Consider the following 24,067-nt stretch of genomic DNA (forward strand, 5'->3'; position numbering starts at 1 on the left):
TCTTCCATGAGTGCTCTATGTCCTTTACATGCACCCTGGCTGTTAGTTGTCGTCTTAGCAAAAGAAGCAAAATTACGAATACAAATACCCTAACTGGCCATTCTAAAACATTTGATTTGCTTTAAGGCTATTCAAGAGATGCATGCATAATAGATAAGACCATATTATTTTGTTTTCAGTAGATGTCCAATTCCACTTTGTTCTGATTCCCTGGTATCAGATTATAATTACACATTTGCTTCCCATTCAACTTCTTTTTATTAGTAAAATGATAATACAATCTGTGCCATTATGACTGTCTAGTAAATTTCATTTATAAATTGGCATTTGGGTTAAATATCAGTCTTTGATGAATGATTAGATTTTGTTATCTGCAAAGCTGAGGGTCAAGCCATAGGCCGCGGTAATTTCCTGAGGGAATACTGTGCTGTGACTCTTGTGAGAGATCTGTTAGCTCTGAAAATAACGCCCTGCCGCTTGGTAGGCACAGAAAGTGAAAAAAGGGAGGAAAGGTATACACTAATGGGCAGAGTGAGCACATTGTAGCCCTACATCAGGATAAATAAAATAACTTTTTGTTGGCAGAGAATGGAATTGTTCTTTAATCTATGCCTCTCTGAAGGGAGGATTTTTAAGGCCTAGGAGGTACCAAACTTATTTTTTACTTAATGGATAGGCAAAACGACTATAGAATGAAAGCAAAGTATAATTTAAAGGTGAGGGAGTACTAGAACAGTTTTAGAATGAATACAATATAAATTAGGTCAAGCTATGATCAGAAAGAGCTGGGATCACAGTTTCAAACACTTACCAGTGGCCCTGATTATTTAACCAAGCAGTGAAAACCAACGTGGACTCACAAGCCCAAGTCTAAGAGAAACTAGGGCCAGCTAGAAAGAGAATGAACTGCAGCTCTGAGGAAGATGATTACTCAGGGAAGTACAGATACAGTAATGAAAATATCAAAATTTCACTTTACTCTATGTAATATAAAACATACCATTGCCTCTATCAAAACTTGAAGTTTACTTAGGCTAGTAAAAGTTTCTTCAAATGGTTATGAGCTTACTGAAAGAATCCTGTAATTCAATAAATGTCTGGTTTTGCCCTCTGTCCCTGGGACATGTTACAAGGCTGTGGAGAACTGGAAAGATGAGAGAAGTTGGGTAGAAGGCATTCTGACAGCCTAGGATCCTGGGGACCTATTTTTGTCACTCATGACTAAACTTCTAAGGAAACTTTTGAACTTTTTTTTTGAAGAGAACAGTCCATACTAAGAAGTTTCACTGAGACTTGGTGGAACAAGGCTCATCTGTGAAATGACAGCAGTGGGTGATCACTGGGTTGCTGTTCAGGAACAGCTGTACAAAGGTAAGGGTAAGTTGAGAAGTTGGACTGCTGAATGAAACTGGAAAGAGAGCATGATTCACGAAGGCACACAACTGAGTGAGGGTTAAAGGAGAGAGAAACAAATGATTTAACTGTGGGAGATGCTATAGGCCACACCAAGTACTGTAGACAATTCTTTTTTTCCTTATCAGTATTTTTATTTTTATTTCTATTGACGTATAGTCAGTTACAATGTGTCAATTTCCAGTCATGCATATATAATACATATGTTCATTTTCATTATAGGTTACTACAAGATACTGAATATAGTTCCCTGTGCTATACAAAAGAAACTTGTTTATCCATTTTATATATAGTAGTTAGTATCTGCAAATCTCAAACTCCCAAATCTATCCCTTCCCACTCCCTTTCCCCCAGTAACCATAAAATTGCTTACAATGTCTACGAGTCTCTTTCTGTTTTGTAGATGAGTTCATTATTGCCCTCTTTCTCTCTTTTTGTTTTTTTAGATTCCACATATGAGTGATATCATGGTATTTTTCTTTCTCTTTCTGGCTTACTTCACTTAGAATGATGATCTCCAGGTCCATCCATGTTGCTGCAAATGGCATTATTTTATCATTTTTATGGCTGAGTAGTATTCCGTTGTATAAATATACCAAACTTCTTTATCCAGTCATCTGTTGATGGACATTTACGTTGTTTCCATTCCTTGGCTATTGTAAACAGTGCTGCTGTGAACATTTGGGGTACAGTTTCAGTAAATTTGGCAGGAAGGGATTGAAAATCTATGAAATAAAACTTACTCAACTGAGTTCTAAAATCTGAGCCAAATCTCTCTCGATGCCACAGTATGATTCCAGTGTAGGCATTTCAGTAGCCTCCTGCACAACTTACTAATTCTCTCATCGTTAAATAGACTAAACAGCAGTGGAACAACAATAGAATCATTTTAACCTAATAACTAAATCAGCTGAATGATGAGTGCTTTAAATGTACTTCTCAGTATTTTTGTAGTCTGGCCATAATTCCATTTACCTTAATAAGTTTGTATATCCTCATATATTGTGATTCGTTTGAAACGTTAATAGCCTCAGCATTTTACAGCAGACACTCTGTCTAAAGGAGTTAGGAAGACAGAAAGCTTTTAGTTCAAGTAATTTTCCCTTGAATAGAGAGCTCAATGAGCCATTTCCTCATGCTGAAATAAAAGCTGTTTAATGAGAACACAGATCAGATTCTGTTACTAGAAAACATGTTTGTATAACGAACCCATACAAACAGTATTTGATGTACCTAAACTACAATTAAAATTTTTGACAACATTTTAGGTTTCATTTAAACTTTTTGTGTTACCCTGATCAGTATGCTTATTTGCTTGAATATTTTTGAATGGTACTTGTTTTAACCTTCGAATTCATTGCTCAGTGGCTGTTTTTTTTTAAATCACTCAAAGATCACTTTTAATATGTTGTTTTATATCCTTCTAATCTTTGTTTTGATCATAGGGATTTTTAAAAATTATTATTAAAATATAATCGATGCACAAATGTGTTAATTTCAGGTATACTACATCATGCTTTAACATTTGCATACATTATGGGATGATCATCACAATAAATCTAACCATCTGTCCCCATAAGAAGTTATTACAATGTTACTGACCATATTTCTTCTGCTGAATGTTATATCTCTGTGGCTTATTTATTTTAAAACTGGATGTTTGTACCTCTTAGTTCAATTCACCAGTTTTCCCCCACCTACCCACCCCCACCCTACTACCCATTTGTTTTCTGTATCTGTGAGTCTGTTTCATTTTGTTTTGTTTGTTTGCTTACAGATTACACATATTTGTGAGAATATAAGGTATCTGTCTTTCTCTGACTTATTTCATTTAGTGTAATACTCTCTAGATCCATCCATGTTGTCAAAAATGGCAAGAGTTCTTTTTTTTTTTTTTTTTGGCTGAGCAACATTCCATTGTATATAGGATAGATGAATTCATAAAGAACATGTGCATATGTCACATCATCTTTATGCATTCATCTATCAGTGAACACGTAGGTTACTTCCATATCTTAGCGACTGTAAAAAATGCCACAGTAAACATTGGAGTGTATGTATCTTTTCTAGTCAATGTTTTTGGGGGTTTTTGGTAAAAATCCAGAACTGAAATTCCTGGGTCATATGGGAATTCTATTTTTAATTTTTTGAGAAAACTCTATACTGTTTTCCACATTGGTTGCACCAATTTACAGTCCCACCAGCAGTACGCAGGTTCCCTTTTTCCACATCCTCGCTATCACTTGCCGTTTGTTGTGTTTTTGATGATAGCCATTCCGAGAGGTATAAGGTGGTGTCTCATTGTGTCTGGGTTTGCATTTCTCTGATGGTTAGTGATGCTGGCATTTTTCCTCTATCTATTGGCCTTTTGTGTGTTTTCTTTGGAAAAAAACTCTTATCAGGTCCATTGCCCATTTTTAAAACAGGTTGTTTTTTAGATGTTGAGTTATATGAGTTCTTTGTTTTCAATATTAACCCCTTATCATATACATTGTTTGCAAGTATCTTTTTGCTTTGTTGATAGTTTCCTTTGCTGTGCAAAATAATTTTAGGTTTAGTCCCATTTGGTTTTGCTTGTTTCCCTTGCCTGAGGAGACATATCTAAAATATAATGCTAAGACTGATGTCAAAGTGCATACTGCCTATGTTTTCTTCTTTTTCTATGAAAAATGCCACTGCTATTTTGATAGGGAGTGCACTGAATCTGTAGATTGCTGTAGGTAGTATGGTCATTTTAGCAGCATTAATTCTTTCAGGCCACAAGCATGGTATATCTTTCCTTTTGTTTGTGTTGTCTTCAGTTTCTTTGAACAATATCTTACAGTTTTCCAAGTGCAGGTCTTTTACCCGCTTGGTTAGATTTATTCCTAGATATTTTATTCTTTTGATGTAATCATATATGAGATTGTTTTCTTAATTTCTTTTTTTAAAATATTTTTTATTAAAGTATAGTTGATTTGCAATGTTAGTTTCAGGTATACAGCAAAGTGATTCAGTTATACATATACATACATATGTATGCACATATATTTTCAGATTTTTTTCCATTATAGCTTATTACAAGAAACTAAATATAGTTCCCTGTGCAATACAGTAGGTCCTTGCCGTTTATGTATTTTATATATAGTAGTATATAGCTGTTAATCCCAAACTCCTAATTTATCCCTCCCACCCTTTCCTCTTTGGTAACCATAGTTTGTTTTATGTGTCCATGAGTCTATTTTTGGTTTGTAAGTAAAATTAGTATCTTTTCTTAGATTCCACATATAAGTATTATATTTGTCTTTCTCTGTCTGACTTACTTCACTTAATATGATAATCTCTAGGTCCATGCATGTTGCTGCAAATGGCATTATTTCATTCGTACATATCTGGACTGCTGCCAGCCTGCTGGTGGGTGGGGAAGCCCCCAGGGCTAATATGTTACAGGGAGGATTCCATGATGGTGCTTACCAGCACCACGGTCCTTGCAGTAGAATGAGCTCCCATAACTGACTGCTGCCAGCATCTGCATTCCGAGGGGAAGTCTCAGTGCCTCCTGCCTCTCTGGGAGGCTGTCCAGGATCAGCAAGTGGGTCTGACCTTGGCCACTTTCAAACTACTCTGTTCTGGGACTCAGAGCATGTCATATTTTGCATGCACCCTAAAAAAATGGAATCTCTGTTTCCTGTAGTCCTCTAGCTCTCCTGAATGTAATCCCCACTGGCTTCAAAGCCAGACATTCTGAGAATTCATCTTCCCAGGATTTGACTCCGTGCCAGGAACCCGAAGTGTAGCTTGGACTTCCCTCTCCTTGGGGAAGACCTCTGGAATTGTGACATTCGTCCAGTCTGTGGCCTGCTGACCTGGGGTGTGAGTCTTGACTGTACTGTATCTGTGCCCCTCCTACCCATCTCGTGATTCCTTCTTTACATTTTTTTAAATGTAGTTCTTTCTTTTTTTTTTAATGGAGGCACTGGGGGTTGAACCCAGGACCTTGTGCATGCTAAACATGCACCCTACCACTGAGCTATTCCCACCCTCTCTTGCTTATCTCTTGTATTTCTAGTTTCTGTGTTTTCAGCTGTGCTCGTCTTTTCGGCGCGTCTTCAGGTTGTCCTCGTAGGTGGTTGCCCTGTAAGGAGCTGTAGTTTTGGTGTACCCATGGGAGGAGGTGAGGGTCTTCCTGCTCTGCCGTTTTGCCCCCCTCCTCAATGGCTGATTTTTAATCACAGTCTGCCTTATTCTCTGCCCCATCTGACACCGTCCACTACCATGGCTTGCTGCTCTCGTCTCTGTGATATTCTCAAATACCATTGTCTACGGCCCTCCTGTTCCTTACACAGTCCTTATCTTGGACTCCCTCACTGCTTCAGATGTTGTGATTTCCTTGGACCTCCTCTTTTATTTCTGATAGGCTTATCTGAATGCCTCACCCATTCTCATGGCTTCATTTATATAAGTGTAGAAACCTGCCGTTCAATAGACTAATTGCTGTTTGTTCACTCCCATTTCATTTTGTCAATGACTTAGTTATTTTCAGTAATTTAATTGTTTTACAGGCAAATATTGTAAATTTTAAAATTTATCTCTGCAAAACTTCTTTGTCAGGACATTACAACAAAGTATTTTGTTTTGTTTTATTTTTTCCTAAAACATTTGGTTATTTTTTTCCTAAAGGTCTTTTCCTCAAAAGTGCATTTTAGGATCCACATGCATGGAATCTAAGCAGCCACTAGAGGGCGCCAGCCACTTACCAATGACTGCGTAACAGGTTCCCCCTCCTTCCCATTTCTGAACTATTTCTAAATCAGAAACGTCAAGTTTTCTTGGTAAAAGCCTCAGTTGATATGTTTATATTCTCTGTCTTTTGTGATTTGTGTTGATACATAAACATGAAAGCAGAGATATGGCCACACTTTTCTCCCCAGCATAAAAACAGCTTCTGTGTTCCTTGCTACAGGGTAAAATGACTGGTTCAGAGTTACAGCTTTCTGGACTTTCCTTTGCCTGACCCTCTGCGGTGAAGTTTATCATATACTTTTATTGTTCAGCAGAATGTCTGTAATGATACTGAGTGACTTTAAAAGTGGTCAGGTTTCTTTCCTCCCCATTTCTGTTTTTCTACCTTCCCTCTCCTCCTCTCGTATAGTCCCAAGCATGTTTTCTTCTTTCTTTTACATTTTTCAAATGTTTTACTTCTGAAAGCAATGCTACAAGAAAGGGGGAGGTCATGCTGTACAAAACTAGGGGTATGAGAAGGCTGATGTGGGAGTAGAGTGGAGCGGGAAGCTGCCTGCTTGGTATAAACTTCCTTGGGCTGGGCTTCCATGGCAGGCGCGGGTGAGTGTGGTCCCTCATCATCCAGACAGAAAAGAATCTTCCCAAGTCTTTCTAGAGGAGAAGAGGAAGCAAGATGAGTGGCCCTGAAGCATCTGGGAATGTAGTTCACAGTAACGCAGTGTTAGCTGAATAAGGCAAAGTCCATTACTGTTGTAGACAAAAGATCAGAGTCCGTAAACTCAAGCAGAGAGAAGAGCTACCACATTATTGAGACCAAAAATCCACTTAAATTAGTTTTCATTCTTGAAATAGTGGCATAAAGAAAGTTTTGTGGGAGTGCATAACTGCACATCGTGACTCCCTCAGAATGCCCCGAAAGTGTCCGTTGTCTTTATAATCCACTACAGCTTTTCATCCCTGAAGTATCTGAACTAAAGACTCACCTAAAAGGTGAGTCTTCTATTTCAGCTTATAAACCCTCTTGGGATTAGAAGCTCCTCGTGCTCATAGTCATTTATTTATTTTAAAAAACATTACTGTGCACTTACTTTGTGCCAGGCACTGCTTTATATACGACCTGAGAATACAAAGGTGAAAAGACAGAATTCCCTCACCCCTGAAGAGATTAGCAGAGTGGGAAAGGTGGCCTTGTAAATAACGTGTAAATAGTAATCTTGTCCCAAATAAACTTTTGTAAGGATGCTTCCTCTAATATTCTAGAACTTACAGAACAAATTCAAGTAGACACTATACCACTTGTAAGCCAAAGTACTCTACAAATGCATCACTCTCATTATAAAATGTAGTTTTTAGTGCATAAAACAGTGCTTCCTTTCCTTTCTGATCCTTACCGTCAGTCACTTTTGAATATGCCTGCAATGTGCCAGGCACTGGGCTAGGATACAAACATGAAAATGACATCGCCTCTGACTCTCCAAGTTGCTTATCTTACATCTCCTCTCCCCTCAAACCTCCGGCACTTCATCTTCCCTCAACTGGCGCTCTCACTTTGCACTTCGCGGAAGGAACAGAAGCCATCAGGCAATAATCACCTCATCTTCTCACCATCAGGTGTGCCAACAAGCCTCACTCTGAACACGTGCACTCCCTCCTTGCACGATGAAGAAGCACACCCTGCCTTCTCTCGCGCGCTGGGTCGCGTGTCTGTCTAGTTGAAGATTTCATTCCTGCCACAATCTGCCCTCTTTTCTGCACCATGCCTTAGTATTGTCCTTAAGTAAACTCTGCCTGGGGTCCGCAGCCTCGCCAGCTTCTGTCCTCTGTCTCAGCACCTTTCCCGGTGAAACTCGCCAACCGTTGCTTGTTCTTGCTTCCTCCACTTTCTCACTTCCCTTCCTGTGTTCAGCCCACTCCACTCAGATGTTCATCGCATTTGGTGACATGACCCTGTCAGATCTGCCACCAGTGACTTCATCTTGCCGAACACAGTATCAGTTCTCAGCCCTCTCTAATTTGACTTCTCTGCAGGGGCAGAGATGATCACTTCCTCCTATTTAAAACACGTTCTACTGTTGGCTTCCATTACCACGACCCTCAGGTTTTCTCCTGTGTCGCCGGAGTTGCCTCTGGGTCACGTCTTCCTTTACTCCACCTAATACTCTGACTGTTAAAGGGCCCCAGCTCTCTGTTCTAGGGCCTCTTCTCTTCTGCACTTAAACCCCATAGGTAATTACATCCAGTCTCACTGCTTTAAGTACAGCCTGTGAGGTGAGGGATTGCACAGTTGTGTGTCCAACTCTATTCTCTCCCAGACCTCCACACTTGAGTATCCAGCTGCCTTCTTACATCTCCACTTACGTCTCTTAGCATATCTGAAATATGACAAGACCAAGACAGAATTATTGGTCTCCCTCCAGAATTTTTCCCTATCCCAGTCTTCTCCATCTTGGGTAAAGCGTCCCCACTCACCCAGTGCTGCTTCCCACCACCCCATCCAGTCCGTCAGCAAGTCTGGTTAGCCCTCGCTGCCAAGTGGAAACTGGATCGAACGTCTCACCGCCATGACTGCTCCCACCTGGATCCCAGCCACCCTCATCTCTTGCCTGGATGACTGCAGTCGCCACCTGACCTTTCTCCCAGTCTGCCTTCTTGCCCACCACCAGAGAAGCCAGAGAGACTTTAAAAGAAGATCGCATCACTGTCATACTGAAAACCCTCTGATAACTTCCTATTGCCATTAGAATAAACTGAAGCTCCCTTCCAGGGCTTCCGAGACCGGCAGAGCTCCCTGGATCCCTGCTACCACTCTCGCCTTGTTCACTGCGCTCTGGCCACATGCCTGCCTCAGAGCCCTCACTTAATACCAAATGCATTTCTGTCTCAAGCTTTCGGTCTTACTGTTCCCCATGCCTGGAACACTCTTCCCACAGATCTCTTCCCGTGGCTGACTCCTCGTCAGTCACCTCCCGGAGTTGTCAGTGTAAATGCTGTCTCCTCAGGTCCCCTCACCGTTCTATCCAAAGTGTTCTGTCCACCCACTGCCTACCCCGCAAACGTCATTCTATACCCATCGCCCTGTTTTGTTTTTTCATCACCTGAAAGTATTCATTGTCTCTCTCCTCACCAGAATGGAAGGTAACAGACAGGTTTCTCATGTTTTTTACTCTCTGCTGTATCTCCAGTGTCTGGCATATAGAGATACTTAATAACCAATTATTAAATGAGTGAAAAATTGAATGAATGAATGAATGAGAAGACATGAAAGCTAGTGTATAACAACCTTCAGGGATATGAGCTCTGACGCAGAAAACCAGCCAAGGAAATGAGCCATGAAGATAAGCAGCTGTCTAATTGCTGGATACTTTTTATGTGCCTTGAAAATGTAAGACTGCATTTTTATTATTCAGATACGGAATGTTTAAAGATAGTTAAACTAAACAGCTTTCATATTCATATAGGAAATCATCCCTTGCCACGTTTCAGCTCCATGTGATTCTTCCAAATTAGGGCCGCATTTCTCATCCCCTTTTCAGGTTTATACAACACACTCTTCACAGAAACAGTAGCAAATGAATAGCTAGGATTGTCTGTATCTTTGAGATGCTACAGTTAAATGATGTTTTGGACTTTGTTAAATGCAGGACAATTGCTTTTAGGACGTCTGTGAAATACTCTGTCACCTCAGAATTAGTAAGTGTATTTGAAGTACGTTATCAAGGAGCATCATGTATTGTGATCTTAGGTCTTCCTTTATTTCTCAGTCAGGCTCGTTGAGGAATAATTTACCTACAGTAACATTCACCCCCTTAACATATACAGTTCTGTGAATTTTGACGACAGTATCCCGTCATGTAATCACGACCACAATCAAGACACAGAACATTTCTATTGTCTCAAAGTTTCCTCATGCATCTCTGTAACCCGCCACCTTCCCCACCCCCTGCCTACCACTGATTTGTATAGTTTTGTCCAGAATCACATAGCATGTGTCCTTTTGATTTTTTGATAATGCTTTTGATGTTCGTCTGTGTTGTTACACGCATCAGTGGCTTGTTCCTTTTCATTGCCGAGTGGTATTTCATTATGTGACTGGACTGGACTGTTCCTTTCTAGGATAACTTCATTTTAAAGTATTATATCCTGAAATATGGTTTTCTGGAAGACATTTTGGGTTTGCTAAATAAACATTTATTGAGCCTTTTCTGTGTGCCTGTGGATTCTGAGGTAAATAATATGCAGTTTTCTATTGAAGGGGAAATAACACAGCAGGGAAAAGAACAGGTTGTAAATTTTTTTGTTGTTTTTAGAAAGGATCTAACAGAGGGCAAGTTCTGTTAGACTGAGAACTCGGAAACGTGACCATATATAGTATTTCACTATGCAATGATTTCACAAATCTAGTTTTTAGTTCTCTTCACACACTTTAGTAAGTGTTCAATGGCCCAATTAAAATCCCAAGATGAGATAACACAGTAATTAAGGACACAAATTTTAGACCCAGAATAACGTAGATTCAATTATTGTGCTCACTGCTTCTTTGGTGTTGTGGACACTTGCTGTTTTCTCTTTCCTTAGCAGCATCCCCTGTGCTTGTGGGAGGGGCTCCCTCAAACCCTGTGTGGGCTGCCCTCCCTCAGGCACTGACTCTGTGAATCTTGGACCCTCTTTTTTTTTTTTTTTTTTTTTTGGTGGGAGGGAGGTGAGTAGGTTTATTTCTTTATTTATTTAAGGGAAGTACCAGGGATTGAACCCAGGACCTTGTGCATGCTAAGCACGCGCTCTACCCCTGAGCTGTCCCCTCCCCACTCTGGACTCTCTCGATTTCCTAGGTTGGCTCCACAGCCCTTTGCCCACCACAGTTACACTCGGCCACCAGACCCCTCACTGTCTGCTCTGTGACTGATTCAGAAATAACAGAGCTAGTGTTTTGAATGTTTACCGTGTGCCGGGAACGTTAATAAACCTTAATACATCAGCTCATTTAATGCGTTGTGACCACGCATTTTGCATAGCGTTATTATTCAGTGACTGCTATTATCCCCATTTTTCACCCGAGGAAACAGATGTTTAGAGATGTTTGCGGAAGTCACGTGGCTGGGACGCAGCAGGGCCCGCTGCTCTCAGAGCCCTTGCTCATATCCACAGGGCTGTGGCACTCAGGAGCCAAACCTCATTCCCGACTCAGGACGTGTCCAGCAGGGCCTCTGGCCTCCTGCTGCAGGGGTGGGGGAGGTGGGTATTCAGTGTCCTGTTTTTACCTCCACCACACTTTAGCTTTACTGGCACCGTGGATTCTGTGAGTCTTGTTAAATGCTGCGTAGTTTTCGCTGCTATCTTTGGTTCATTCAGCTTTTACCAGAGAGCCACAGCCTTGTCATCATAGCCTTTGAGGGCTTCAGCATGACATTTACCTCTTTCAGACTAGACATGATCCGTCTCATCCTGGCTGTCTGTGGTCTGGGGGCTCTTAGTGTCCCCTGCTGCGGGAGTCTTCTCCAGGCTCTCATGGCTTTGTTACTTCTCTTTGGAAGCTGTGACATTTTTTCCATGAAACTGGGTTAATATCTCTCATTTTGTTTAATCTTTTGGGTGCTTCTCTCTTTGCAACTTAAGTTTGCTGAGGACAAATCTCCTACTGTCCTGCCTGTTACACTGCAATAGACTGAATATTTGTGTCCCCAGGTTCACACACTGAAATCCCAGCCCCTAAGGTGTTAGGAGGTGGGGCCTTTGGTAGGTGGTTAGGTCATGAGGGAGGGTCCTTGTGAGTGGAGTTGACCCTTCTGCCATAGAAGGTTACGGCGAAAAGACAGAGCTGCCACCCCTGACCACCGTGGCCAAGGCAGTGCCCCGTCTCCCCAGTCACCTTCATCCCAGTGTCCTGTTGCAGCTTCTTCATCACACTTATCGGTTCTTTATTCATTTATTTTTATGGGTTTATTGCTTGTCCTCCCTCACCAGAACATAAGCTCCTTGGGGACCATACTGTCTGTCTTATTCACAGCCGAATTTCCAGTACTTGGGACAATATAGATCACAAAATAGATACACAATAAGTGTTTGTTTTAAATAGGCTACTTCTTTATTCTGCAAGTAGGCTGAGAGAAGGCTTTTCTCTGTGATACGGGACAAAAAGTGTCTGAACGATAGAAACAGGTGGGGCAGGAGTTTCAGAAGGATGATGAATCATTTTAGATTCTTCTCTCGCTGTTCAAATGGTGGGCCTTTTCTTTAAAAAAAAAAAATCAATAGTCGAAAGTTTTGATTCTAATTGTTTCTTAAAAAGTAATTTTAAGGAAAAATTTGACTTTTTACCCTTTGAGATAGCATTGGCTTTTAAAAATAACCAATCTCACATCTTTTTACAATTCTGGCCTAGAACTGATTTCCCTTAATTCATTGTTTTTGTTTTTAATTTCCCCCCTTTTCTTTAAAGGATCTGCTATATCTGGCCCTGACTACGCAAGACCAAACTCAGGAAAGTATAAATGTCACTGCTTGCTTTCCTCGTGGCCCTTCCTTGTAGCCTCGAGTGAGCCCTCACTGTGCCCACATCCACGGTTCATCTCTGCTTCCCATCAGTGAAGCCTTAAATCTTTCACAAGAGTTAAGTTCATGCTTTGCTGTCCATGCTTCTCTCCCATCAGCAGTCTGCGTCTTTTGCAAGAATTACGTGGGCATGGTTTCCTCATGTGCATCTGTCACTTTCTACACTTGAACAAAAAGTTCTATTCAAGGTATATCTGGGCTGAAACATTTATTTTCTTACTCAACTTTTTAATGATGTTTTCTTAAAATGACTCATTACATTTTTTCATTACTTCATTTTTATTGGCTCACACATACTACTCCTCCAGGATATTGCTGTGAGGTAGATGTGAATTTATGAAGGTGATAAATAGAGCAATTAAACAAAAACCAACTTTGGACAGATGAAAGCACTGCTAGTTACTCTTCCTGGGAGAGGTGCACACACACACATAACGACACAGCCCTTGGAAGCTAGATCAACCTGCTGGACGTGCTGAGCCAGCTCTAGCCTATTCTGAAAGTAGACAGCATGTGTGATTAATTTTGGAGATGTGTCAGAAAGCCAAATGTGTTTCCGTGCGATATCACATGTTTAACTTCATGCAAGCTTTTGACTTGCCTTTTTGCAAAAACCTAAATGCTGTTTACAGGTGTGACTAAAGAAGCAGAGTAGCCGTGGACACACGGTAACTGGTTAGCAGCCAGACAGACCCCTGCAGGGCCCTGTACCACGCTCGAACCAGGGCTTTTAAGAACAAACCTCTACTCGTATGTGTGTCTGCGGAGCAAAGAGCTCTAAGAAATTAAGTGGTGCTCAAGCCTCTCTTAGCCTGCACCCGATCTGGAACCGGATTAGGGAGCCTGCTTTGTGAGAGTAGTCCACCCTGGGTCACCGCATGCGCGGGAGGAAGGAACAGGGCGTCGCTCTGAGTGTGTGTCCGGGACTCCTCTCTCTCCGAACAGCTGCTGGGGGGCTGAGAGTTTCCTTGATCTATTTTCTCACCTCCAAGCTAATCTGGATGTAAACTATTCCTAGACTAAATACTGGCTTCATTAATTCTTGTGAATTTCCAAGGGAGATTGCACAGCAACGCTTGCTCTGACCCACCAAATGTCACCTTCATTTCCCAGACCACACCTGGGGGCTTCCGAGATGGGGGATGGCAAAATCAGTGGTGTCTGGCTCTAAGTTCCCACTCTGGTTTCCTTATAAGGACATCGAACTTCCTAAGTTTTTCTCATTTCCACAGGCCCCAAGTGCTCTCAGGGCTCTAGGAGCTTTTTTCTTGCTCAGGATGTGCCTCCTGCCAGGCTCCCACCGGACTCCGCAGCCGTCTGTCCCAGCTCCCGCTGCGGCTCTGCCCAAAACTGATGGAGGGGAGGGAGGGGTTCCCAAGTCTTCCTTCTGGGGAATGATACAGATTTTTAGCTGTAAACTAGCCCTTGGGCTAATGGGCTGATGCAGTGTAAGCCTCCAAGGGGCAGCTTTCTTTTTTTTCAGCTTCACTGTTCTTTTTGTTAAGAATTTAAAGCAAATTTCCTCAAAGATTAGACCAGAGAAGCATTCATCTGTGTCATAATAAGCAATTCCTCATAGGCAGATGGCCACATCTCTTGGTTTTCTGCCTCCTTGAGATGGATTTCCTACCCTCCCAGGCAGCCCCAACCTTTCCCCACAGAACGGTTAGGAAAAGTCTCTGGTTTAGGAAATAACGGTCGTGGTATTCTAGGGGATCGACCATCAGTCTCAAATTCACTTCCTCTAGGTGGTTTTGAGGCTTTGAGACCCTCATGCAAATAACGTTCTCTTACTCTGATATCTTAGATTTTCTCAAATAAATTAGAAGACTACACATCTTCACATCTTTCTTTTCCCCTATTTCACCAAGGTGGGCCTGGTATATACAGCACCCTTAACACTTTCCCAAGCTTGACGGCATTCCCAGGGAGCTGCGGGACATGCCTCTGCCTTACGCTGCCCGCACCTTGGCATCAGCCTCCACTTCGCAGCAATCCTAACCTACGCCAGCCCTTCCAAACCCTCCAACCAACTCCTACACGTGCATGGTTACAAAACAGCCTCCACCGCCGCCCTGTGCACGCACGCACGCGCGCGCGCACACACACACACACTAGGACCCGTGAATTTAAATTATTTAGCAAAGATGGAAAAAATGTTTGCTTTGGAGGCAAAATAAGCAACACTTTCAGATAAGCAGAACGACTTTCATATTGTCTATTAATTGTAAACAAAACAGGATTTTAGAGTTTGCCACCACCACAGTGAAGCCCTATCATCTCCTGCCTGGACCGCCAAAACATTCCCTACGTCCAACACATTCCCCACACAATAACCAGTGTTTAAAATCATCGCTGTCACTTCCTCGCTTAGAGCCTCTGACGGCGCGCCTTGCCACGGAGCGGAAGCCGGGCCCCCGCGCGCCGGCCCCCGCGGCGCTCCTCTCCTCTCCCCGCCCGCCGGACGCACGCGCGCTCCGCCTGCTCGCTCCGCCCGGGCCGCCGGCGCCGTCAGCCGCTGCGGCCTGACGCTCCCTCTCCCGAGTCAGGGCCTCTGTACGGGCCGCTCCGCGGCTGGCGAGGCTGCAGGCCCCGCCCAGCCCCGGGTGGCTCCTCCTCGTTCTTCAGGCTTCAGGTGAGATGTCACCTCCTCAGACGGCCTTCCCTGACCACGACAGTGGAAATTGTGTTGTTACTAGTCTTACAGTAACAGCAGACAAGGGGACGAGCGGGTCACCCTGTGACTCTCCACCACCTTCACAGCGCAGCTGTGTCCTCTCTGCCTGTTCGTCTATTCATTGTCCGTCCCCTCAGCTCCAGTGGTAGCTTCTCCACAGCATCAGCACTGAGGCTTGGTCACGGCTGGGTCCCCGCCTCCTGGCGCACACACCAGGCAAGCAGTCAAGACTTGCTGAAGGGTGAAGTCCAGGGTTGGAAAGCAGCGCAGAACTCTTCTCATCCGTCCAGTCCCTTGCACAATCCGCCCTCTGCAACGCAGAGGCTACTTGAGTAGTGGTGTTTTTGCTGATGGAAAACAAAAAAGAGCAGTCGGAAGGAGCTGATTCCCTTTCCCTGATTTTACCTTATTTGTCCTGACATCAGCTTTGCTTTTTACCACACAAATAGTCACATGAGTCATTGATTCTTAGCAAAGCAGCTAATCATGCGGCCACTCCCTTGGAGGTGCTGGCAGTTGAGTGGGTTTTAAATTAATGTTCATCTATTTGTCCATGAAGCCTTGAAGATTTTTGTCTATTAACGTCTCTAATTATCCCTTAATGAATTATTTTCCAAACCATAGGCTTTGGCTCATTGGTTAGTAATGAAATCTGTTTATTACATCACAACCAGCACTTGAAAACTAGATTTAAAAACGAGTGCTCTGCGTATTGTAGAGATAAATGCTCTCGAACAGACTCTGCTTTCAGCCACACGTGTGACTGTGTGTACGTGTGTACTACGTCTTCACATAAATATATTTCTTGTTGTGGGAAATCAGCAACAACAACACAAGTCTGAAAGCCGCTGCCTAAATGAGCGTCCGTTGTCTCCCGGAGGAACGGAGGCTGTCTGGTAGTCCTGGGACGACGCTTGGCTGCACCTCCTGGGCTCTGGTAGCCAGGGCTCTGAGGCTGTTCAGAACTGAGATGGGTGAGAGTGGTGTCCTGCCACGCCTCGCAGAAGGCACCATCCCCGGCAGCCTGTAGCACCGTCAGAGGGAGCTCCTAGAAACAGGCAGAGCGCGTCAGCTGTTTGAAATAAACTACAGATACAGCAGACGTATCATTATGATCATTATTAGTTCTTCATTACTTTTCTTCTCTATTCCTATATCAGAATAACTTTGGTCCAACAGACTAGGGCCAAAATGACCAGGAGGCTGGTAAGAGCTGGGGTGGATGGGAAGTGAGTGAAGGGTTTCAGCCCAAAAAGAACATTGTGGGGGTCTCGTCTTCGTGCTGGTTTTCTTCTGATGGCTTCTCCTTTTACAGTGAAATAGGAAGCAATCACCCACTGAGCATGAGGATGGGGAGGAGATGCTGGAGGTCCGAGGAGAGGAGAAGGCATGTGGCAGAGTGAACGGACCGAGGAAATGGATCTGACCGTGGGCAGCACTGAGGGGTGCGTGTTACAGTGGTCCAGTGAGCATGGCACGCGTTTGGCTGGGGTGCAGGCATGCAGCAGTCAGAGAAGTGAATGTAACCACAGGTGGAGGGAAAGCTCACAGCCTCAACAAAGAAGATCACCTGGAATGACATGGCGTGTCGGCGCACTGAAGAGGCCTGTTAGGAATCAGAAGCAATTCTTCTGGCTCCAGTGTCCACCCAGAAAGCTGAGAAACTGCCTGGCACTTGCCTCTTGCCAGTGAAATGTGAGGCACACCACGCTGAATAAAGAGGCTTAGTGTTAGCTGCCCCTTAAGTTTTCCAGTTCTGAGCCGCGGAATCCCAACCACAGGAGTCATTTAGTTGTCTGATTCAGCCACCTCTGCTCGCAGTGCCAGGTGGGCCTTCTTATAACAACGATGACCAGAAACAGGCTGAGCCCCCACTATACAGCAAGAGTTACAAACAGTTCACTAGACAAGTAACTTCAGCACAACTCCAATAAATCATAATGACTGTTCTGTGGGGCGGGGGGCTCGTATTCCTCCTCACTGAGAGGCCAGTGAGGCTAGGCACTTGCTTCTAGTCTAGTCATAATATGACGTCTTCTTTTCCTGCCTTAATCAAGCCCAGAGTCAAGCAGTCCTCCTCTGTGTAACCTACTCTTTTAATCTCAAGATCTTCTGCCTTAGGGTGTGTGCCTTGTTGAATCTGAGTCTGCATGACCAGCTGCCAGCAATGCTCACTCTCCACCTTGCATCCACTCGCAACATTTTCTTTCATTCAACACATCTTTATCTAATGCCTGTTAGGTATCTGGCCCTGGAGATGCAAAGTAAACCAGATAAAATCACCCCCGCCCTCGCAGAGCCCGCTCTGTGTGCGACTCTGCCCCGTGCAGCCCGCGACTCTGTGGACGTTCAGAGCAGGATTTTTTGACCTAGTCTGAAGGGATGAGAAAAGACATCCTGAAAGAAGGGATATTTAAACCAAAACCTAAACTTTACTTTATGTATCAACTTTCTGCAGATGGTGTTGCTAAGTAGGATTCAAGTCTCTGCGAAATGCCTTCTGTCACTTCCAGGAATGTGGCCATTGTCTGTCTCTCCAGAGTGTTCTCGAGCAGGAAGAGGGGAAGATCTTTTAAACTCTCCTCTTTTTATGTAAAAGAATAACTTTCAAATTAGAGTCTAAGTTGGAAATTCTCCCCATTTGACAGAAAACGGCTGCCACGTAACCCCCCACGCAGCACTGCCCAGCATCCCTGCAGGTCACGGCTGCCCAAGGCATCGAGGCTTTGCCACTTATGCCCACAGCCACTCCACACAGCCTACCTACTGACGGAGCAGTTTTAAGATGAACTATTTATGCGTACCCTCGAAGTAGAGTATTTTGGGGATTTTTTTAAAAAGGATATGTATATATATATCTTCTAGAAATGCTAGCCCACCCTTCCCCCTATTTGAGTCTCTTCTGTCCTTTTCTGCCTTCCTTCCAGTGCTGTTTCTGACTAAGGTGCATTGTAAGGATGCCAGCTGTTTCTGGGAAAAACAGCAAACCAACCAACCCTTACTATTTCTCAACAAGCAGTACTAAAAATACCAGGATATACTGCTACACTTTTTAGTAAATAGATTATTTCAACCAGCCCATTTATAAGCATTTAAACTTGTTACCGCCAAATTTGTTGGGCAAGATATTATGGTGAGAAAATCAGTTCTTTTGAACAAACTCGATCATTGTCACTTGTAGAGAAGGATAACTACTTATTTTTCTATGGAATGTTGTCATAGGTTAAAAAAAAAAAGTACCAGTACCTCTCTCAACTCTCATTTAGTCTGACCTTCAAGGTCACGAGACGAGTCACGTAAGTACGTCTTTGCGGCTGCAGTCACATCCCAGCTGCCCCTCAGCTCGGTCCGCTTTCCCCAAGGGAGGAAGACCATTCCTGCCGGGATCCACAAGACCTACAGCACAGCACATAGCGGACACATTTGGAACATCTTGGTGGCTCACAAGGAACTTTCATCTGGTCCCTCACCTCCGGCAGCGCTGTGTACGTTACCCAGGCCCAAGGCCGCGGAGGCTGGACTGAGGACAGGCTGCGCACTCGAGCTGAGCAGCGTTCTTTCCCAGGGCGTGTGAAAGTGCGGATGGGAGGAGGGAGTGGATGAATCTCCACGTGGCTGGAACTGTGCAGGGGAATCTGGGAGCTGCGACTGCCGTCTGCCAGCTGCCCTACGGCTCGAGTGACTGAGGAAGCCAGACGCTGGGGGAAGCCACGAAGTGGGAAACCGTGGGTCTCGGAGTCCTGCTGGCCTTCCTGCTCCAATTTCAGCCCTTCCGATGCGTACGTTCCTGCCCTTGGCTCAGTGAGACAGCCCTACTTTCTGATAGCTTCCCCTTTTGTACGTGAAATAGTTCAAGCTGTTTTCTACCCTTTGTAAGCATGAACATCCCGACGAATCCTGAGGGCTGGGGTTCTGCCCCCACAGTCGCTCTGGAGAGACTGCTCCCCCCAGCCTCCCGTGGCGCGTGGCGCGCACGCTGCTGCCTCCTCGTCAGTCCTGCTGGGCCGGTCGAACGAGGGCACGTGCCCGAAACAGAGTGGGAAGCACTAGACGGCGCTGATGTCAAATCCAGCCACATCATTTACCTGCTGGTTGATCTTAAACAAGCACCTTAAGTGCTCCGAACCTCCCTTTGTTTATATATTAACACCTGCCTTGCAGAGTTGATTAAGTAAAATGAAGTAAAATTCTAGCACAGGGAGGGGCACGTAGTCGGCACTCGACGCCTGATGGCCACAGATAAAGCACGGAATGGTGACCTATAAACATCGCAGCTCTCGGCCAGGTAAGCTGTGGCGATACTGTCGTTGGGTAGGTATCCAGGGACACACACAAGGTGCTCCTTACACGTGTAAGCAGTGAGGTATTTCGATGGTTTTTGGTTTGTCTGCTATTAACATTTCTCTGCAATGAGCATCCGTACAACTAAATCTTTAGGCACATGTTTTATTTTCTTAGGATAAGTTCCTCTCAAGCTGAAGAGCAGGTGTGTGTTCTGGCTCTTGACGCGTACCGCCAAAATTCCGTCCAGAAACTGAACCTGGTTCCACCTCCACCAGCAGTGCGTGCCTGCGTGTCGGAGTAGCCGACAGCTCGTTGTCCCCCAGACCCGTTCTCCCGGTCTTCCACAACAGCTGAGTTTTACCTGAGCAGACGGCCGGACGCCCCGGCTGACTACACTGTCCTGCTTCTCTTGCCACTAAGTGTGGCCGTGAAACCAAGTTCTTACCGTTAGATCATGAGACCCACAACTTAATACGTCATTTACTTACAAGGAAACTGCTTACCTCCAAGTGCCTCTCTTCCTCCCTCCCCCCAGGCTGGAACTCAAACTCAGCTTGGGCACATAACTAGGGACAACACCCTAGGGGCCAGCAGAGCAAAAAGACAGGGACCTCCAGACCCTGAAGGCTTCATGGAGCAGAAACCCACCCCTTCACTCGCCTGGAGCACTCACCTCCAGCCTGTTATAATCGTCTCTTGGCTACAGAATCTAAGCCTGTACCTTAATAGCACAGTGGAGTTAATGCCTTTTTATTAGTAACAGTAAGACACTTTGGAGTACTGATTAGGTTTATACAATCAGCAGATTATGTATGACGATTTGTATCAATCCATGACCACCAAAATGATGTATCACGCACTCACATGTTCCAGTATTTTATTTTTCAGTAAGTATTGTTTAACCTGCATTAAGAACAAATTCCTTTATTATACAGGTTTTAGTGTCAGTTACTCTACCCTTTCTCTTCACAATGGCTCCTTCATTGTTAATGCATAGCATGTCTTTCCTTACAGCAAGCTACTGAATTTCGGGTGTATAATTGACCTGCACAGATTTAAGCATTTACTGTGGAGTTCTTTATATCCAAGTATAAGCTTGCGGTTGATCGTCTGTAAATATTTTGCAGGATTATAGGTCAGATTTCTAAAAACTTAAATTAGTTGTACAATCCATTATGGAGACCATAGTCCAATTTTTATAAAAGTAACTCCCTTATGTTGCAGTAGGTCCGATGTTAACTACTCCTCTTCTTTGGTAGCTTGTGGAAGCTTGAGATATATTTCACTGATGCTCTGTCATCATACGTTGGACTACTTATGAGAACCAGGTTATGTATGGATGATTCTAGAAATAAAATAAATGCCAACTGCTCTGTGATGAACACCTTCTTTGTTCCTCTTCTCTCAAGGATCACGGCTCTGTGCTGTGTACTGACTAATGTCTAAAAACAGATGCTTTGTTTATTTTATCCAGTTTCATGGTTATTTATTGTGGAAAGGTAAACCCATTACAGTTGATTCTTGAGCAACAAAGTTTTGAACTGTGCGGGTCCTCTTGTATGCAGAATTTTTTCAATAAATATATTGGAAAAAGCTTTAGAGATTTGTGACAACTTGAAAAACTTACAGATGAACTGCATAGCCTGGAAATATCCCCCAAATTAAGGAAAAGTGAAGTATGTCATGAATGCATAAAACATACATAGCTACTAGTCTAACCTGACATAGACATGAGGTGAGTGATATTTACTGTAAAGTTAACAGTGTATTAGTTTTCTTTCTGTTTTATAACTTTTCTTTTAAAGAATATATTACCATACTGTTTGCCTCTCTTTCATAACTGGAGAAACTGCATACCCGCCTATCATCACAGGTAAGTGGTTTTTTAAAAACATGTACCAGTGTTTCCAATATTGTATCATGTGTGTGTGTTTTGTTTTTTTAATGGAGGTACCGGGGCTAGAACCCAGGACCTTGTGCGTGCTAAGCACACGCTCTGCCACTGAGCTGTACCCTCCCCCTCCAATACTGTATTATGAACATGGCTGTAACACTGTATGTCATAAAGTTTTTATAAAGACTCACTCATTGGTGTGTAGGCTAGGCTACCATGGGGCAGTCGTATGGCTGCTGCTCCATTATCAGTGCATGAATCATTATAAACAAATACGAATTTCTTTTTCACGTTATCTTTTCATTTGTGATGCCTAGTGTTAGTAACGTGTACAGCAGCCACAGTGTTTTGTATCATGTAAGACAATATTGATGTAGGTGCTGACAGACGATTCACCTTGTAAATACATGATGTAAACTTACTATATCGACAAATACAGAACAAAACTGTGAATGTATTCTCTCTTCCTTATGAATTTCTTCATACACTTTCTTCTCGCTGTCTTCCTTTAGGAATGCAGTGTATAATACATATAACACGCAGAGTACGGGCTAATCGACTGTGTTATCATTGTTGGTAAGGCTTTCAGTCAATAGTAGGCTGTTACTAGTTAAATTTGGGAGGAGTCAGAATTTATATGTGGATTTCTGACTGCACAGGGGTTGGCACCCCTAACCCCCCTGTATGTTCTGTCAAGGCCGAGCCAGAAGTCTCTGTGAAATTTTGAATTTTATTTTTCTACTTTAATGCCTATGATAAGGACTGTCCCACATTAAATAAACAAGCAAGAACCAAGACAGCCCTGAGAACCGGTCACATCACCAGCCCTTCTTCAGCGCAGTCCACTGACCCTTCCCCACGGAGGTGGCCAAGGCTCCCTTCGTCTCTCCTCCCCCTTGTGCTGCTCCCGCTCGTTCCCTCCCCATCTCCTCGGAGTGTGTGCTGCAAAGCTTCTGCCTTCTCACAGCTTTGGCCCACTGAAGGCTTCCACGGTCTCTAAGTATCTTTTCAGCTTCAACATCAGTTTCTACTACAGGCTTACTAACCAGCCCTCTGCATCTCATGTTGGAACTCTTAAACAGACGATCTGACCGCTACCCTGTCTCTCTCTGGGTGAAATCTGGGGGCCAAAGCTTTTTTCCTAGCGATGGCAGGGAAAGCAGGTGAAAAGGGGAAGTGGCTTGGTCACTCTGTGAAAAACATGGCCACCCAGGGCTGCTTGTCAGTCAGGGGCCATGGTCAGAGTTCTGCCAGAAGGAGCGACGGGTGTGGCCATCACTGAGATGGACCTGGAGCAGTGATTTATTTACAAACCTCTCCCCCCGCTTCTAAATGTGAGCTTTTGAGGGTAGGAGGCATGTTTTAGGCATTCTTTAATGCTTAATGCCCTGCACATTGCTTGGAACATAGTAGGTTTTCACTATATTTTATTCAGTAAATGAATGAATTGATGATGAATGGTATCTTGGCTCCTCAACTAGACTGTTGAGTCCCTTAATTGGATAGATAGATTCTTAAAATTAACAAATCACAAGACTACCTTGGCAATTGTTTTAAGAAATGCTGGGTTTTTTTACATACTTGAAGTACTAATAGAAGTGTTTTGTAATGTTGCTTTAATGATTTTAATTAGTACCCATATCAGTTTTTAATCAGTTACATAACAGTTCTGGCGTGACCCGGGATAAGACTTTGTCTTCTCATGCATCTTAGATACTCCCCAATTAGAATTTTTAAAATACTAATTTAGATTGGTTTTCCTCATTTGTTTGAATAGTATTTTACAGCACTTCTCTGGGTAATGAAAACCATTCTGTGCAGACAATAGGTATGCACCTAATTATCTGTCAGCTTCCCTGTGAGCTAGTGAGACACGGACCCGGAAGCTGGAGTGGGGCGATGTGCACCACGGAGAACTTACTTGTCCCGTGGTAACACAGAGCCTTCTTGCCTGCCACTTCTTCCCACATCTCTGTCATATTTAAAGGGGGAAATTATTATTTACTTCAGGTTGTATATTCCAATATGTTTTTTAAGGGCACAAATTACTAACCTCAGCCATTCTTGTGTATTAAACATTGCCATAGGAACAATAAAAATTAGTGGTTATAAATAATGCCTTATGAAGTGAAAAATCATCTGCCAATTCTACAGCATTTTAAGATTCAAAACTACTTTTTCTCAATTTTGCATCATGATTTTCAAGATGTTTCATTCAAAACATTCTTTTTTTTTTTTTAATTGAGGTACAGTCGGTTACAATGTGTCAGTCTCTGGTGTACAGTGCAATGTTCCAGTCATGCATATACATATATACATATTCGTTTCCATGTTTTTGGAATCAAAGTATTCTTAACCAACTGGCCAACTGATGATTCTTACAGATTTTGAAAAGGCAATCAGTAAGTAACACTCTATATTTAATTTTAGAATGTATTTGTTTATCCAAAAAATAACTCCTGTTATTGTAGGAAATTTTAAAATAATGACAGGCAAAAAAGAAGAACATTTAACAATTCAGTAATTTA

General features: G+C 43.3%; 1 protein-coding gene across 17 annotated transcripts in view; it reads left to right on the forward strand.

Moving 5' to 3' along the window:
* CCDC18 (coiled-coil domain containing 18) overlaps window positions 1–24,067 on the forward strand; it is a 133,796-nt gene that overhangs the window by 98,967 nt on the left and 10,762 nt on the right. For 5 of the 17 annotated variants that reach the window (XR_012509093.1, XR_012509097.1, XR_012509094.1 and 2 more), the window contains exons 31-32: window positions 1,261–1,371; window positions 16,677–23,941. The gene's annotated coding sequence lies outside the window, so the exon portion shown is untranslated. Of the gene's footprint in view, window positions 1–1,260; window positions 10,337–16,676; window positions 23,942–24,067 lie in introns of those variants that run through there. The other 12 variants (XR_012509096.1, XR_012509101.1, XR_012509102.1 and 9 more) reach the window with 12 other exon arrangements.

The sequence above is a fragment of the Camelus bactrianus genome, chromosome 9 (genome assembly GCF_048773025.1).
Source record: "Camelus bactrianus isolate YW-2024 breed Bactrian camel chromosome 9, ASM4877302v1, whole genome shotgun sequence".
In the NCBI taxonomy this organism is placed as follows: domain Eukaryota; kingdom Metazoa; phylum Chordata; class Mammalia; order Artiodactyla; family Camelidae; genus Camelus; species Camelus bactrianus.